A 17446-nucleotide genomic window follows, 5' to 3' on the forward strand; every position below is an offset into this window, starting at 1 on the left:
AGCATCTGCTTTACCTGCAACACAATGTAATAAGAAACAGGAGAAACAGGTAATCTCCTTAAGTGTTGTTTTCTTCTCCCCATGCATCCATTTTCTAAAAGCAAATCTGAGCACACAAAAGGGCTGAAGTGGTTTTTTTTTTGTTTGTTTTGTTTTGTTTTTGCAATGGAGTCTCACTCTGTAGCCCAGTCTGGAGTGCAATGGCATGATCTCGGCTCATTGCAACCTTCACCTCCTGGGTTCAAGTGATTCTCCTGCCTCAGCCTCTGGAGTAGCTGAGATTACAGGCACCTACCACCATGCCTGGCTAATTTCATATTTTTAGTAGAAATGGGGTTTTACCATGTTGGCCAGGCTGGTCTCAAACTCATGACCTCAAGTAATCTGCTTGCCTTGGCCTCCCAAAGTGCTGGGATTACAGGTGTGAGCCACTGTGCCCGGCCTACTGGAGTTGTTTTTTCAAGGAGACATCTAGGAAAGTAGAGTTTCTAAGACTCCTGGTCAATGATCTTTACTGGTCTTAAAGCACAGTAGCACATTTTGAATTCATCACTTTGTCCCCACGACTTTTTTGAGGTAAAATATATATAACATTTTAAAGTCTACAATTCAGTGGCATTTAATACATTCACAATATTGGGCACCCATCACCTCTATCTAGTTCCAGAATATTTCATCACTGCAAAAGGAAAGCCTGTATGCATGAAGCAGTCTCCCTTCCCTGGCAACCACTAATCTGCTTTCTGTCTCTGTAGGTTGACATATTCTGTATATTTCTTATCAACAGAATCATCAGCATGTGACCGTTTGTCTTGGGATTTTTCACTTAGCATAATGTTTTGAGAGTCATCCACGCTGCAACATGTTATCAGTAATTCATTCCTTTTTATGGCTGAATAATATTTCATTGTATGAATATACCACATTTTTATCTTTTCATCAGTTATAGACATTGAATGGTAGGCCGGGTGCAGTGGCTCACGCCTGTAACCCCAGCACTCTGGGAGGCCAAGGCAGGCAGATCACTTGAGGTCAGGAGTTTGAGACCAGCCTGGTCAACATGGTGAAACCCCATCTCTACTAAAAATACAAAATTAGCCGGGCATGGTGCCACACGCCTGTAATTCCAGCTACTCGGGAGGCTGAGGCAGGAGAATTGCTTGAACCCAGGAGGCAGAGGTTGCAGTGAGCTGAGATTGCGCCACTACACTAAAGCCTGGGCAACAGAGTGAGACCGTATCTCAAAAAAAAAAAGAAAAAAGACATTGGATGGTTTCCACTTTTTGGCTATTGTGAACAGCACTGCTGTGAACATTTATGTACAGGCTTTTGTTTGAACATCTGTTTTCAATTCTCTGGGTTGTGTCCCAGGAGTGGAATTTCTGGGTCATATGGCAATTCTATGTTTAACTTTTTGGGGAACCTCCAAACTTTTTCCCACAGCAGCTGTACCATTTTATATTCCCAACCAGGAACACAAAAGAGTCCCAATTTCTCCACATCCTCACCAACAGTTGCTATTGTCCATTAAAAAGAAATTACTATAGCTATCCTAGTGGGTGTGAAATGGCATCTCTTGGTGGTTTTGATGTGCATTTCCTTTATGACTAATGATCTTGAACATCCCCTTTTGACTTGAGACCATTTCCTTCTACTCTATCTCTATTTTCATCTCTATGTCTAAAATTAATCACATTTTTTTTGTTTTGTTTTGAGACGGAGTTTCGCTCTTATTGCCCAGGCTGGAGTGCAATGGCGCAATCTCGGCTCGGCGTGATTTCGGCTCACCGCAACCTCCGCCTCCTGGGTTCAAGCGATTCTCCTGCCTAAGCCTCCCAAGTAGCTGGGATTACAGGCATGCACCACTACACCCAGCTAATTTTGTATTTTTAGTAGAGACGGGGTTTCTACATGTTGGTCAGGCTGGTCTTGAACTCCCGACCTCAGGTGATCCACCTGCCTCGCCTCCCAAAGTGCTGGGATTACAGGCGTGAGCCACCGCACCTGGCCACAATTTTTTTAAAAAATGAATTAGTTGATAAATATATACTATCAGTCTCCTGTTTATCTCCCAATGGCTCATTCAAAGAATCAACTGATAATAAAACTGGCAATAGTTAAAACTGCATGTGGTATAATTGAGTACTGGGATTGTCTAAAAATTGACAGAAGAATCTAGTTTTCATAAAAACATTTAGACCTGTAAAATTTAACTTAGAGAACTGGACTTGGTGGAACTAACAGCCGCAAGAGAACTTGCTATAGCAGAAGCTATGGTCATAATATATGACACGGACAAAAAAACGATTAATGACTCCAGTCTTTGTAGTAAACTTAAATGGAAAACAACCCCGATGAAGATAAAATTTAACTGTATTGTATTAAAAAAAAACTCATCATGGAATCGAATTGGCTCAGCAGACTTTGTTTTAGAAAATATTTTCCCAAAGAAAAATTCTTTAATGTTAGCCTAACTCTGATGAAAATATTTATATTCAAAATGTCACTGGGTTCAACCCCTCCTGCATTCAATGGGAACGCAGGAGGCTAGAATCCGACTGGTACCCCATTCCTGCATGTTCCTCCTTCCCAGCCCAACCCAAGACAAGAGACTTGAGACCAATACATGCGATGATACGAGCTGAAAAGTAAGGAATTGGGTGGAGAAGAAGATCCTAAATGTGGTGATTCAGGGGCTGTGGAGGGGAAGGTTGGGCAGGCCACTTGCCAAGGAGCTCCGTGGAGGTCCTCTGAGTAGTCTGGCTTCTCCTCCTTAACAAGGCAAGAGTAAGGCTCATGATTTCACAGATCAAAAAGGAATGAGAGGAAATAGTTACCATGCTCTAATTTAGCTGCAAGAATGAGATACATGCTAAGGCAAATGCCACTGGAATCTTACTACAGCAAAGAAATTATGTTACCCGGAGTGAAACCTGGAGCCTCTCCCTTCACAACTTAAGAAGCCTTAAGGATGTTCCCCCAAGCTCTTTAACAAAGGAAGTCAAGGATGTTTGAGGTACTAATCTCAGTGGCTCTAGCATCAAGAATTTGTTTACCCTTTTTCTTTGAACATGGCATAATAGATAAAACTGCTATTTTATTTATCTATACAGCACACTTCATAGTTTTTCAAAGTCCTTTTTTCTTTTCTTTTTTTTTTTTGAGACGGAGTCTCGCTCTGTCACCCAGGCGGAAGTGCAGTGGCGCAGTCTCGGCTCACTGCAAGCTCCACCTCCCGGGTTCACGCCATTCTCCTGCCTCAGCCTCCCGCGTAGCTGGGACTACAGGTGCCCGCCATCATGCCCAGCTAATTTTTTTGTATTTTTAGTAGAGACGGGGTTTCACTGTGTTAGCCAGGGGGGTTTCACTGTGTAAGCCAGGATGGTCTCGATCTCCTGACCTCGTGATCCGCCCGCCTCGGCCTCCCAAAGTGCTGGGATTACAGGCATGAGCCACCGTGCCCGGCCTCAAAGTCCTTTTTTAAATTAAGATCTCATTTGCCTTCAATGACAATTTTGCGAAATGGGCAGATATTGTTAACCCCATTTTACCACAAGGATCCTGAGGCTAGGGAGTTCATGGCTTGGCCACATTCATACTGCTAGTCGAGAGCAGGGTTGAGACTTCTACTGGGGCCTTGGCCACTGTGTCCAGGGCTTATTTGGATGATAAAACAGACATGATGAGGACAGATAGATGCTTTCATTCCAGAGACTCCTATGAGTCTATTAGTCATCCTTTAAAAATATTGGTTATCTAGAACCAATGTGATGAGACCAAACATATCTGGAGTAGTCAACAGCCAACCTCTACTTTTAAAAATACATCAAATTAGCATGTATATATTCTGATGCTGGCCATTTTAAAGGTTATCTTGAACTAGGGGCTTTTCAGCAACATGGAGAACCCTGGTAGATCTTCCTGATAGAAATCTTTTTATTGAGGAGCTGGTGAACGTGGGCTTCTAAGCCAGAAGCTGGCACTAAACAGGAGAAAGGGTAAAGAGACCAAGTTCTGGGGCTCAGGCAAGTACTAAACAACAGTAGTCACAACAAAGGGGAATCACTCAGGAGTAACTCCCTCTTCCTGCTTTAACTTTTTTTTTTTTTTTGAGACAGAGTTGCCCAGGCTAGAGTGCAGTGGTGTGATGCAGCCTCCATCTCCCGGGTTCAGGCGATTCTCGCACCTCAGCCTCCTGGGTAGCTGGGGTTACAGGCGCATGCCACCATGCCTGGCTAATTTTTGTATTTTTAGTAGAGATGGGATTTCACCATGTTGGCCAGGCTGGTCTGGAACTCCTGACCTCAAGAGATCTGCCCACCTCAGCCTTCCAAAGTGCTGGTATTAACAGGCATGAGCCACAGTGCCTGGCCATTCTGTTTTTATAGTGGGGTCACATCTCACCCGCAGCTTGGTTCTCAAGTTAAAACGCAAAACTATCAGGCTGGGTGTGGTGGTTCATGCCTGTAATCCCAGCAATTTGGGAGGCCAAGTGGGAGGATTGCTTGAGGCCAGGAGTTTGAGACCAGCCTGGGTGACATAGGAAGACCTCATCTATACAAAAAAATTAATTAATTAATTAATTAATTAGCTGGGTGTGGTGGCGCATGCCTGTGGTCCCAGCTATTTGGGAGGCTGAGTTAAGAGGATCACTTGAGCCCAGGAGGTTGAGGCTGCAGTGAGTTATGATCGGGCCACTGTACTCCAGCATGGGTGACAGAGTAAGACTCTGTCCAACAACAAAAAAAAAGTGAAACTAAACTATTAACTATAATAAAGTTATGCCCTGAGCATCCCTTAGTAACACACTGTCTCTGCACAAGGGGAGCCCAAGCAGTTCTCCCTCAGTGCCAGGAAGATGGCTGGGGCTGCGGATAAGCACAGATGGCACTGGTGGCTTGAGGTTAAGGCCATGTTGTGAAACAAAGGAAATGGAGAAGAAAAACACAACTTTAAATGTGAAGATATAGCAAGGTGCTCTCTCTCGCAGGAGAGACACACAGGCCCTGGTACCAGCAGAGGTGACATGAGGCTCCCAGATCACAGATCACACGCGGGGGGGCGGGGGGGCGGTGGCTGTGCTCCTTTGAATGGAGAGGCTGGCAGAAGGGTCAGCACAAATAAGGTGGTGTGTGTGTGTGTGGGGGGGGGGTCTCTCTCTTAATCTGTAGAGTTGAATTTGCATAAGTTAAATGTACATATGTAACTCCATTATATATTAGAAAGCATATCAAGATAATAGCTAACTATATTGTAATGTTAAAAAAAAGAAGAAATTCATCATTAATTTATCCTCTGCCTAAATTCCAAGGCATCAGGTACAAGAAGGAATTTCCAGCACAGAGAAGTGTTTTTGCTAGATTCTGTTGGGCATCCACAGCCACCTCCAGTATTTGCCTGGAACTCACTCTAGAGGTTTATTTAAAAGGTCATCAAGCAAAATGAATGGCTATCTTCTCTAGGGCTTGTGACCATAAAATGTCAGGACCACAGGTCTTTCAGTAGAGCTTGAGGAAAAGAACTGCTAACATAGCACGTGAGTGGAAGCCTCCCAAGTCCACCGGCTCCGACTGTTCCTAACACAGGCTGCTCAGCTCTACACACTGGCTGTGTCACTTTACACTCTGCCCTCAGACTTCCCTCTCTCTGCAAAACCCACGTCCAAAGGGATTCTTCAGCCACTGAGGCAAAACGCAGAGGAGTTACATCATCCTGGGAAGCCCTCCCAAGAAGAAAACTCTCCATCAGGGCTACAGAGACCCGCTGCGTGGCTGCTCCAGACAACTGCACACTCAAATGGCTGGTGATGTCCTCTGCTGGCTGCGTGCTGAGACTCCGGTCAGATTCTAGTTAGGTGCCAAGACTGTTAGGAGACATAGGCTCGGGATGTTTCCTCAGTTTCCAGAGAGAATGCCCATCTTCACAGGCCCTCCACTCTGCTTACTTGAGTGCACACACTCAAGGGAAGAAAAGCAAATTTTTCATCTCAGAAAAAAATATTTGTCCACTGAGAAAGAAAGGTGACCTTTACTCTGACAAACAGATTTGTTTTGAGAGTGACAACATGGACTGAGGATGCCCAACTAGGAGTGTGCTGCTGGCACCTGGGGCCAAACCAAAGATGTTATCAGGTCCGAGCCTGCCTCTACCTATATTTTCTTTTGGCTCTTATATATTGATTTAATAAAATTCAACAAATACGAGTGCTGTGAGGCATACAGAGATTAGAGCCAGACACAGTGACCGCCCTGGTGGCATTCGTAATCTGAAGGTAGGATGCATGATGAATACACAGGCAGGTACTGTCACAGACAGGAGTGGTGGGCAATGGGGTCAGAGGGATAGAATAGGATGATACTATGGGGAGACAATCATGAGGCTGAGAAGTACCAATTTCACTTAGTGCATGATGGGGAGTACCAAGATCTCAGAGAGGAGAGACATTTCTGAGCACCAAATCTCTGCATCAGGAGCTGGGTGAGTCATGTCTCTAGTTTATTTACTTATTTATTTTTAGAGACAAGGTCTTACTCTGTCACCCAGGCTGGAGTGCAGTGGTACAACTACAGCTCACTGCAGTTTTAACCTGCCATGCTCAACCAATCCTCCCATCTCAGCCTCCTGAGTAGCGGGGACCACAGGCACATGCCACCATGCCCAGTTAATTCTTTTTTGTAGAGACAGTGTCTTGCTATGCTGCCAGGGCTGGTCTTGAACTCCTGGGCTCAAGCAATCCTCCCACCTCAGCCTCCCACAGTGCTGGAATTATAGAAGTGAGCCATCCTGCCCGGCCTTCTAGCTTAATCTTCACAATTCTGAGCAGTGGTGTCTTCCCCATTTTAAAGATGAGGGGGAAAAAAAAAGCTAGGATTAGAGGACAGGTCTCTGATTCAGTCCAAAGTGTTCCTTACTTTATCACACTCAAGACTCATCAACTCCTCCAATCAGAAGTTAAAATAACAGCTTTGTGCCTATTTTCTCCTGTCTGATCAACTGTCAAAATGTTCTATATTAAATAATGTTTCTTCAAATTGAAAACTGAATTTGTTGGAGCTTCTCTATAGTGGTCTTCACATGTCTTTGACAAAAAACCATTTCTTTCGTTTTGCATGTTTTTCACAACTATAACTGACTTGTTAGAGGAGTTTTTTTCTGCAGAAGATACATCTGGGGGCTAATTAATTTGAATATTCACATTTAATTATTTCTAAGATGAGGCCAGAATGTTAATAAAATCATACTGAATATCTCCCCAAAGATCCAGGAGAGCGATGACAGTGAGAGCAAGAGAGGATGGAAGTGCTTCTAGAAAGGTGACAGGTGTCTGATTTGGGGACACATTTTTATCCTACTTTCATGGGTGAGAATAAACCCAGAAGGACAAGCATCAGTGGTGGGGGAAACACTGGGAGTGAAGCTTTGTGGCAGCTCCACGAGTCTACAAAATGAGTTCCAGGCCTTCCTGTGTGTGCACATGTGCATGTGCATGTGCATGCATGTGTGTGCACACAGGGAAGGTAAGAAAGCTGGCAAGGGCCAGGGTTTAGGAGAACATTTTGTCAGTTCTTTTCCCAGATCCTGAACTGCCAGAGCGTCCCTGCTCCACAGGCCTGGAAGCTAGGGCCCCTGCTGCTCCTACCACAGACACCTCTGGTTTCCTTTCTGGCCTATCTACCCCTAGCCTGGTGGACCTGAAGCCAGCAGGTCAACAGGAGGTCTTTCATGAGCCCATCCCACTGGGCTTCACCCTTCTCCACTAGGACACAGCCCCCAATGGAAGCCCTTCTTTTCAGGAGGGCCAGATATGGAGTAGACCCTGCGTGCACATCTCACCAGTCCTGCTGGGGAGGTGAGGCTGAGGCTGGGAAAGGGCTTCCTCATTAGCTTCAGGAACAAACACCTTGGGCCTTTCATCTCAAAATGGCAGCGACATATTCAGCTTCCCAAACACCCATTAATAGGCTCATCAGAAATCCACTTTGAACACAGCATTTTCCCCTCACTGGAGGCAAATTCTTCTCCACAGCTGTCACACATTACATTTTCACTGTTGTTGCTAAATGCTCTATTCCTGAATTGCAGGATCTGTACAGGAAAATTCCAATGCAGAGACTGTTTCTGCCTGAAATGACCAAAAGTGACCTGAGGAAACAAAAGAGCAATCCTCTTCTGTTCCTGAACTGGTTTCTAAATACAGGACGGAGGCCACTGGGCCAGGCTGGCACATCTGTGACCTTTGTGCATATCGTGCAAACTATAAAATATGAATGTTAGGAGAACAGCCCCATGAGTTACAATAAAACCACTTAAAAAGAAACTGTACGTTTTTGCTCTAAGGAAAAATAAATGTGTTTTTCTAAAGTTCAAAGAAAACCAGTTAAAACCCCTCAGAACTGTATCCACATGTTAAATGCATCTGATCCCACTATCTTCCTGCTCACAAACAGCACGCGGAACTGGTCACACCCCTCCCTATGCAGACCAAAGCACAGTCCTCTCTCCTCACGTTGCATTTCAACCTGGTTTTGACACCATGCTTTAAGTAGGGAGGCAGTTTATTAAGAAGCTCCAGGGTTCCATTTGACAAATGCCATCCGTTAGAGAACTGGTCCTGCAAACAGCCAGTCAAAGATTAGTGACCTAACTTTAGGAGAAGGCACCACAATTCCCAGACCCGGGCTGCCAAGGTGCTAAGTGCAAAGTTCCCAGACTCACTCTGTGTTAACCAAACAGGACATACGCTGACGCTAAGAACACAGAACACCCGTGTCTTGTCCCCATCTGCCTAGTCACCTCTCTCCTGAGGACATGCACATAGATGCCAATGGTCTGCTCTTTGTCCAACCCAGTGCCTTTTGGCTACTTCCCAGGCCAAGGCTACCTCAAAATCTGTGCCAGGGTTATGGGGGAGGGAAGATTAGAGCTGGAAAATCACATTATATTTGCCACTATTCCTAGTGGAGGAAAACTCAAATACCTAAATGTGAAGCCCCTGGATTATCTACACAGAATGCTCTTTTAAGAACACGCTAATCGACTAGGAGCTGCGCTGGCTGCAGAGCAATGTTATAGAGCGGAGAGAGTGAGGAGGCTGCACCTGGCTCCCGATATCACAGCCACTGCAGTACAATGACTCCATAGAGATAGCACTGGGGCAAGTGAGAGCCGGATAGGCACTGGGCAACTCTGTGCCTTGCTGAGGAAAAATAACTAAACATGGGCAAAGGAGAGCCTAAGAAGCCAAGAGAGAACATGCCATCATATGCATTTTTTTGTGCAAACTTGTGGGGAGGCACATAAGAACAAACACCCAGATGCTTCAGTCAGCTCCTCCGAGTTTTCTAAGAAGTGCTCAGAGAGGTGGAAGACCATGTCTACTAAAGAGAAAGGAAAATTTGAAGATATGGCAAAGGCAGACAAGGCCCATTATGAAAGAGAAATGAAAACCTGTATCTCTCCTAAACGGGAGACGAAAAAGACGTTCGGGCTGGGTGTGGTGGCTCATGCCTGTAATCTCAGCACTTTGGGAGGCTGAGGCGGGTGGATCACCTAAGGTCAGGAGTTCGAGACCAGCCTGGCCAAGACAGTGAAACCCCATCTCTACTAAAAAAAAAAATAGCCGGGCATGGTGGCGGGCATCTGTAATCCCAGCTACTCAGGAGGCTGAGGCAAAAGAATCGCTTGAACCTGGGAGGCAGAGGTTGCAGTGAGCTGAGATTGTGCCATTGCACTCCTGGGCAACAAGAGTGAAACTCCATCTCAAAAGAAAAAAGAAAGTTCAAGGATCCCAATGCACCCAAGAGGCCTCCTTCGGCGTTCTGTTCTGTTCTCCTGTCCTGTCCTGTCCTGTTCTGTTCTATCGCCCAAATATCAAAGGAGAACATCCTGGCCTGTCCACTAACGATGTTGCAAAGAAACTGGGAGAGATGTGGAATAACACTGCTGCAGATGACAGGCAGCCTTATGAAAAGAAGGCTGCGAAGCTAAAGGAAAAATAAGAAAAGGATATTGCTGCATATCGAGCTAAAGGAAAGCCTGCTGCAGCAAAAAAGGGAGTTGTCAAGGCTGAAAAAAGCAAGAAAAAGAAGGAAGAGGAGGAAGATGAGGAAGATGAAGAGGATAAGAATGAGGGGGAGGAGGAAGATGAAGATGATGATGATGAATAAGTTGGTTCTAGCGTAGTTTTTTTCTTGTCTATAAAGCATTTAACCTGTACATAACTCACTCCTTCTAAAGAAAAAAACTGAAATGTAAGGTTGTGTAAGATTTGTTTTTAAACTGTACAGTGTCTTTTTTTTTTTTTTTGTATAGTTAACACACTACCAAATGTGTCTTTAGATATCCCTGTCCTGGTGGTATTTTCAATAGCCACCAACCTTGCCTAGTACAGTATGGGGGTTGTAAACTGTCATGGAGATTAAAAGCAGGTTCTTGTTAGTGCACAGCACAAATTAGTTATATATGGGGATGGTAGTTTTTTCATCTTCAGTTGTCTCTGACGTAGCTTATACGAAATGATTGTTGTTCTGTTAAGTGAATACCACTCTGTAATTGCAAAAAAAAAAAAAAAGTTGCAGCTATTTTGTTGACATTCTGAATGCTTCTAAGTAAATACAATTTTTTATTAAAAATAAATAAAGAACACACCAATCAAGAGATGACTTTAAGGATTAAAATGCTGACATTTGACATCAGTATTTGTACTACATCCTGCCTTTCTTTGATGTGCAGAAAACAACTCACAAAATGGCAAGCAATGACGTTAGGAAAAAAATAGGTTCTACAAATATTTAATGAAAATTATGTTTCTTTTGTCAGTAATTATATAGACCATTACTAATAAGCCATACTCAAAACTTGACACCATTCTTGCTCCCAGGGAGTTCACAATCAAGAAAAGGAGATACGAAAACTTTCTAATGCTCTTTCGGGCTCAAAAGACTTGAATAAATGAACTTGCATTGGAAAACTTGGCATCACAAACGTCAATTTTCCCTAAATTACCTATAAACTTAACAGATACACAATAAAAATAATAAGATTTTTATATGTGGAATTAAACAAGCATTCTAAAGTTCATTTGGAAAAATGAACCAGCTATAATAGCCAAGAAAAGTATGAAAACAAGCAGTGCTGGGGTACGAGCACCGCCCCACTGCCCACAGCAAAACATAGTACAAAGCTGCAATCTGCTGATGGTATGTGTTCAGGATCATCAACGGAACACAAAAGACTGGAAATATGCCTAAATACATCCAGGAAATTTAACTGGTCAAAAAGGTGGCATTTGAATAATGGGGTAAAGATGGATTGTTTAATAAATAGTGTTGGACAAAGCGTAGCCATCTTGAAAAAAATTATGTTGGAGCCACACCTCACACCAGGATAAATTCTGGAAGGATGAAACATTTCAAAATAAAAATGAAATCATTCATATGCTAGAAGAAATTCTAGGCTTTAAAAAATAATCTTGCAGTGAAGAAGACCTTTCTAAGGAAACCAGAAATCCCAGAAGCCACAAAAGAAGCAATTGAAAAATTTAATTATGCAAACATTAAAAAAAATTATGTGGCCGGGCGCGGTGGCTCACGCCTGTAATCCCAGCACTTTGGGAGGCCGAGGCAGGTGGATCATGAGGTCAGGAGATTGAGACCATCATGGCTAACACGGTGAAACCCCATCTCTACTAAAAATACAAAAAAAATTAGCCGGGCGTGGTGGTGGGCACCTGTAGTCCCAGCTACTCAGGAGGCTGAGGCAGGAGAATGGCGTGAACCCAGGAAGAGGAGCTTGCAGTGAGCCGAGATCACGCCACTGCACTCCAGCCTGGGCGACAGAGCGAGACTCCGTCTCAAAAAAAAAAAAAAAAAAATTATGCATGGCAAATACCACTATGGGCAAAGTCAAAAGACAAATGACAAACTGAGAACAAATATTTGCAATTCATATCACAAAGGGCTAATTTCCCTAGTACATAAAGAGCTCCCTCAAATGATTAGGAAAAAGACCAATGACCATCAGAAAAATGGTCAGAGGCTACCAATTGGCAGTGAATAGAAAAGGAAATAAAAAGAGTTCTAAAATATAAAAAGATACACAGTCTCTTTAATCAAAGAAAAACTAACTAAAACCACAGTGAGAAAACATTTTTCACCTACCAGATTGGCAAATATCAAAAAGTAGAAGAACTCCTGATGTTGGCAAGGTTTTGGGGAAATGTGCTCACAGTGCTAGTGTGGAGAGGCTTGAGGGCAACAGCTAACAAAATTTTCCATGCACATCCCCTTTGACCCAGTAGTTCCACCTCTAGGAGTTTATCCTACACTGACAGGTGCGCATCCTGATGAAAATACAGAAGCATTCAATGCAACATTGTGAAAGCAAAAGATTACAAATAAAGGAAACCTCTATCTAGGACAATGGTTAAACAAACTGTTTTTTTTATGGAATACTAAGCAGTCAAGACATAAATGGAGGAAGCTCTTTCACTACTCCTATGAACAAATCTCTGAGTGATATTTCACAAAGAAAAGATGGAAGGATGAACAAGAGCCTACTGACAGCAAGGGCAACACGAAGGAGGGTACAAGGTCATAGGTTCTATTGGCTGATGAAAGAACTTCTGGGAAATGCAGCCAGGCTTCTTGAGCAGGGTGCGCCTTAAGCACAAATGTAAGAGGAAGGAAATGATGCAGCTGCCCTGGAGCTTTCCGTCAGAGGAACACAGTTACAAAAAGCTGATAGAAGCCACTGTTGATGGCTGTGGGTTAGCCCTGTTGAAATGGCAGCCCTCTCCTATGGCATGTGGGCACAGGAAAACATTTTCTCAGATGGTCAACAACTCCATCCTTGAGAAAAGCCATCTTAGGCACCAGACCTTCATCTTGTCCACAAAGTGAGAGAGCGCCACAAAACCATGCAGATAAGCATGTTCTACAAAGTCCTACTAAAGCAAAGTCCATCTCTCTTTACATATAAAGGACAAACATAAAGGACAGTGCTGGGGTCACTGCTTATACTTATTATTAGGAAGGAACAAGATAACGGCTTTCAAAACTATGAAGGATGAAATGCATATTCAGAGTCCTCTTAATTTCGTATCAATTTGAAATAGCTATAAGAAATTAGAAGCTTAAAAATCACCCACATCCTCACAAGCCTTACAAAAATATTCTCATTTTTGTTTCCTTTTCATCTGTATCTATCTGAAAGCAGAGTATTTACATAGTTACAACAATGGTGCTCAGATAGAGATATATAATTGTCTTCTGCTTTTTTCACTTATTCTCTATTTTTATAGATAATTAGTATGCTAAGTTGTGAATGTCTGCATAAAATTCTATCCTGTTTATTGCTATAGTTAAGGGAGGGAACAAACATTTATTTAGCCCCTTCTATGGGCATGTTACATAATTCAATTTGTCCCTTACAGCGATTCTTATTATTAGGACCCCCTTTACAGACAGAAACTGAGTGTCCAACAGTCTACTGCACAGCAGACCCTGCATTTGAACTGTGTGTGTGTCTGACCTGACAGCTCTTTCTTTCCCCTGCATTATATTGCTGCTGCCTCCATTGTTGGATGCTGCTATTTCCCAATTTTTACTATAATAAACAATGCCAGCAAAATATCTTTACATATTTTGTTTTCACCTTTCTTGAATTTTTTTTTCACGTTTTTCAACTTCTGTTTAAAAAGTCCAACAGGATGCCTCATCTGTCTCCTGACTCCTGCCCCTGAGAGATGACTATTCTTAACTCCTTTAATTGTCCCTACCACCCCACACTTGCCTTTACTTCTTAATGCCATGCTTATCCTGCTTATGCTGGTTCTTCAATTTCAGTTTTCAATAGTACCTGTTGACCTTCCTACTCTGGAAGGTGCTAGCTCTCTTACATCTCCCCTAAGACATAGATTTTCTCCGCCCCCGTTCTTTTCAACACTGTTACAGCAACACTTATGGTTAAATTAATTTTCAGTGTTTATAAAATTATAATTATGGAAATATTAGCCACAAAGAAGTCATATGCTGTACTCTTTTTTGTGACATTTTTTATTTTCCCTCAAGTTATCACTTTTATCATTTCCTCATCAGCTTAGTTTTCTATGTGCCAATCACCAATTTGTCTCCAGACTCTAGGGGACCTGTGAGTCTCTCAATAGTCAGAAACCAGTTTTGCTTTTTCTTGGACACACCGCTGAGGAGCCCCTGTGCCTGTTCCCCTCTGGAAGGGCTTCCCATCCTGCCCCTTCACCTCTCTGCTTGGTCTTAGATCCCAAGGCCACACCAGATGCTATCAGACAACAGAGAAGAGAACCATAAATGTCCAGGAAGCATTCATCAGAGAGAAGGTGATTATGTTCTCTCAAATAAAGAGGCTGTGTAGAGGTATGAAGGGATTCTAGGTAGAAGGCATTGCAAGTGTAAGACATAGGCAAGAGAGAACATGCAGTATGAGAAAATGTGGAGAGATGTGATGTGTCTAGAACACAATGAATGTGGGGAAGAAGGAGCGAGGGCTGATGCTGGACCTCGCCCTACAGACAGTGAGGAGCCACTTGGTTTAAAGCAGAGGCATGGCATGATCAATTTGTGCTTTAGGAAGATAATTTGGTGGCCTGCAAGATCAATTAGAAAGGGTAGAGAATGGAGGGAAAGCTATTGCATTCTTCCAAGTGAAAGCTGATGACGTCCCGCAGTAAAGCAGAGGCACTGAAGGAGAGATGGAGTGAAGGACAGAAGGAAGGAGGTCCACGTGACACAGGCTGCTGCCTGTGGCCATGATTATTCTCCTCTTCTCTGGACACAGGTGAGTGTGTGCTGCTTCTCAAGTTAGGAATGGGCATAAGCCTTGCTTTAAACCAGGGGTGTCTAATCTTTTGGCTTCCCTGGGCCACGTTGGAAGAAGAATTGTCTTGGGCCACACATAAAATACACTAACACTAATGACAGCCGATGGACTAAAAGAAAAAGAAAATCACACAAAAAATCTCATAATATTTTAAGAAAGTTTACGAATTTGTGTTGGGGCTGCAATCAAAGCTGTCCCGGGCCACATGCAGTCTGTGGGCTATGGGCTGGACAAGCTTGAGAGCTTGTCCAGCCTACCTTATTTTGTTGTTATTGTTCTGTTTCGTTTTAGGCTTTTAGCAGCCTGAAGCCATGGTTTGTAGTTTCTGTCTCTAGTGATAAGCGAAAAAGAGGCATGAGGAAGGGGCTTTACCGGCCCAACCAGAAACAGAAACTAAGAACCCATGACTGTATTATCTCCCTTGGACATCCAAACCAATGAAATGGGAAAGGAAATGACCAAGTGCCATTTCCAGTAGCAGCCTTTAAGAGCCAGTGTGGGAGGTGTGACATTGCTCTTCCTGGCTCGGTGGTGACCACGGAAGCAGGTGTTGAGATGTCACCTCCATCAGCTGGGGTCCTGGTGGGACGACAATCAGCAGAGCCCTCCTGCCCATTGAAATAAACACGTAGCATGAGTGAGAAATAAACGTTTGTGGCTTTAAGATGCGCAGGTTTAGAGGTAATTAGTTACCACAGTATAAACTAGTTTACTTTGACTAATACGACGTCCAACTTAATATAATTTTGATAATATTACCATATTTTCCTCTGAGTATCAAATAATATTTCATATTTTAAGGCTTCATTGTTACCAAGTCTTAACATTATGTGGTGCTTATTACATGTATTTCCTTATGTGGAATTTATCTAGGCACATCTTTTACCCACTTATCCACTGATGTCCTACTGACATTCAGGTGTGCTTGTGTGACCTTTGTGTACATTATGTCTTTTGCTATTTGTACAACTGATCCAGCGGATAATATTAAAATAAAAATAGCTACAATAATAGCAGCTATATTTACTGAGCTTTTATATATGCCAAATATCCTATAAATCATCTTACATGCTGTTCTTTTTTTTTTTTATCAGCATACTGAACCTATGAAATAAGTGCTATTATACCCATCTTACAAATGAGGAAATAGAAGCTCGGCAAGGTGAAGCTACTGGCTAGCAGGGGGCAGGGCTGGCATCTGAGCCCAGGTGGGTCTCAATGCTGACCTGGGCTCTGGATTCTCCGGGGGCAACAGCTCGCTAACTTCACCCTCTCACTTGGGCCCCCGGATTTATCCTCTCAATCTTAGGGGAAAAACCTTCAATCAATGTGGCTTTCTCCTCCAGTTTCCATTTTTTTCTCCTTCCTTCTCCGGCGTTTGTTTCCTGACTTGCTTCTTTGGTTGCTGTTGTGCTGACCTATTTATTCACCTCACTCCTGAAAACACATTCTCAAAAATCCCTGATCCTTTCTGGCCAAGGTAGATGGCCTTTGGTCAGCCCTCATCCTTCCTGAGTTTCTGACACCCTCTTCAATGTTTTCCTTCTCTGGCTGCCATGGCACTGGAGGCTCCTGGTTCTCCCCCTACCTTTCTTACTGCCTGTCTCTGGCTCTTCCACCCTAGCCATGGCCTGCCTCAGCCATCAGTCCTTAGTGTCTCTCTCTGCCCACCCCCACAACCTCCCCTACCTGCAGCTGATCTGGAATCTACACATCTGGTCTTGAGCTCCCACCTAAGTTCTAATGCCACAGTCGCACATATCCCTGTGCACATCCCGTGGACAAGCCCCAAGCTAAACAACTTTCCTTGAGAAAGCAGCTTCCCCATTAGATTTCCCTATTTCTGTCAATGATTCTATTCTCTTAACCGCTCAGTAACCTCAGCATAATCTGTGATTCAGCCCTCTCCTCTGATGCCCAAGGCCATTCCATTATCCACCAATACCACTGATTCCACCTTAGAAGACCTCTGGAATTTGTCTTATCCTTCCCTTTCCTACCACCTACCACCAGTGCTCACAGGATCAAGCCCAAACTCTTCCTCTCTGGGAATTTGAGACTCCTCGTGATCTGATCTCCTCTCCCTCCCCACACAGACCCCAGGGCTCTCTGCTACAATCCAACAGCTCTCAGCTCACCAGATCATGGCATAGGGACTGGCGAGGAGCTGGCCAGGAAGCAACTATAGAGACCAGACCAGTGATGGGACCCAAAGCTCATTAGCAAACAAAATCAAAGGGCACAGTGAGCAAAGGGCAGACTGGGTGGCAGTGCCAAACATGATGCAAACAGCACCAAGATCATTTTTGGGAGTTACAAGAGAGACAATCAAAGTCTAGCCAAATGAAGACCTATGGAATTAGGAGACAAGAATAGAGTGGCTGTGGTCAGGGCAAAGCATTGACAATGTGGATATGTGTCAATGGCAGCAAGGCCTCTACCACCTTCTTATAATGCTGACTGGTTGGAAGGCCCACAGGACAAAAGGACAAAGGTGGATGGGTGAAAAGTGTTGGCCTGGGCAGCAAAGCCAGTTTTCTGCCATGAGTGCTTGTTTAAATAATTGATTTTACTGGTTCATGCTCACGCCAAC

General features: G+C 43.6%; 1 protein-coding gene and 1 pseudogene across 3 annotated transcripts in view; one reads left to right on the forward strand and one right to left on the reverse strand.

The window, feature by feature from the left end:
- The window catches only part of ABHD2 (abhydrolase domain containing 2, acylglycerol lipase), a 104780-nt gene that overhangs the window by 47624 nt on the left and 39710 nt on the right, over positions 1-17446 (reverse strand). The window lies entirely within an intron of this gene.
- On the forward strand, positions 9091-10668 carry LOC116482147 (high mobility group protein B1-like; annotated as a pseudogene).

The sequence above is a fragment of the Hylobates moloch genome, unplaced genomic scaffold, assembly GCF_009828535.3.
Source record: "Hylobates moloch isolate HMO894 unplaced genomic scaffold, HMol_V3 SCAFFOLD_14, whole genome shotgun sequence".
Lineage (NCBI taxonomy): Eukaryota > Metazoa > Chordata > Mammalia > Primates > Hylobatidae > Hylobates > Hylobates moloch.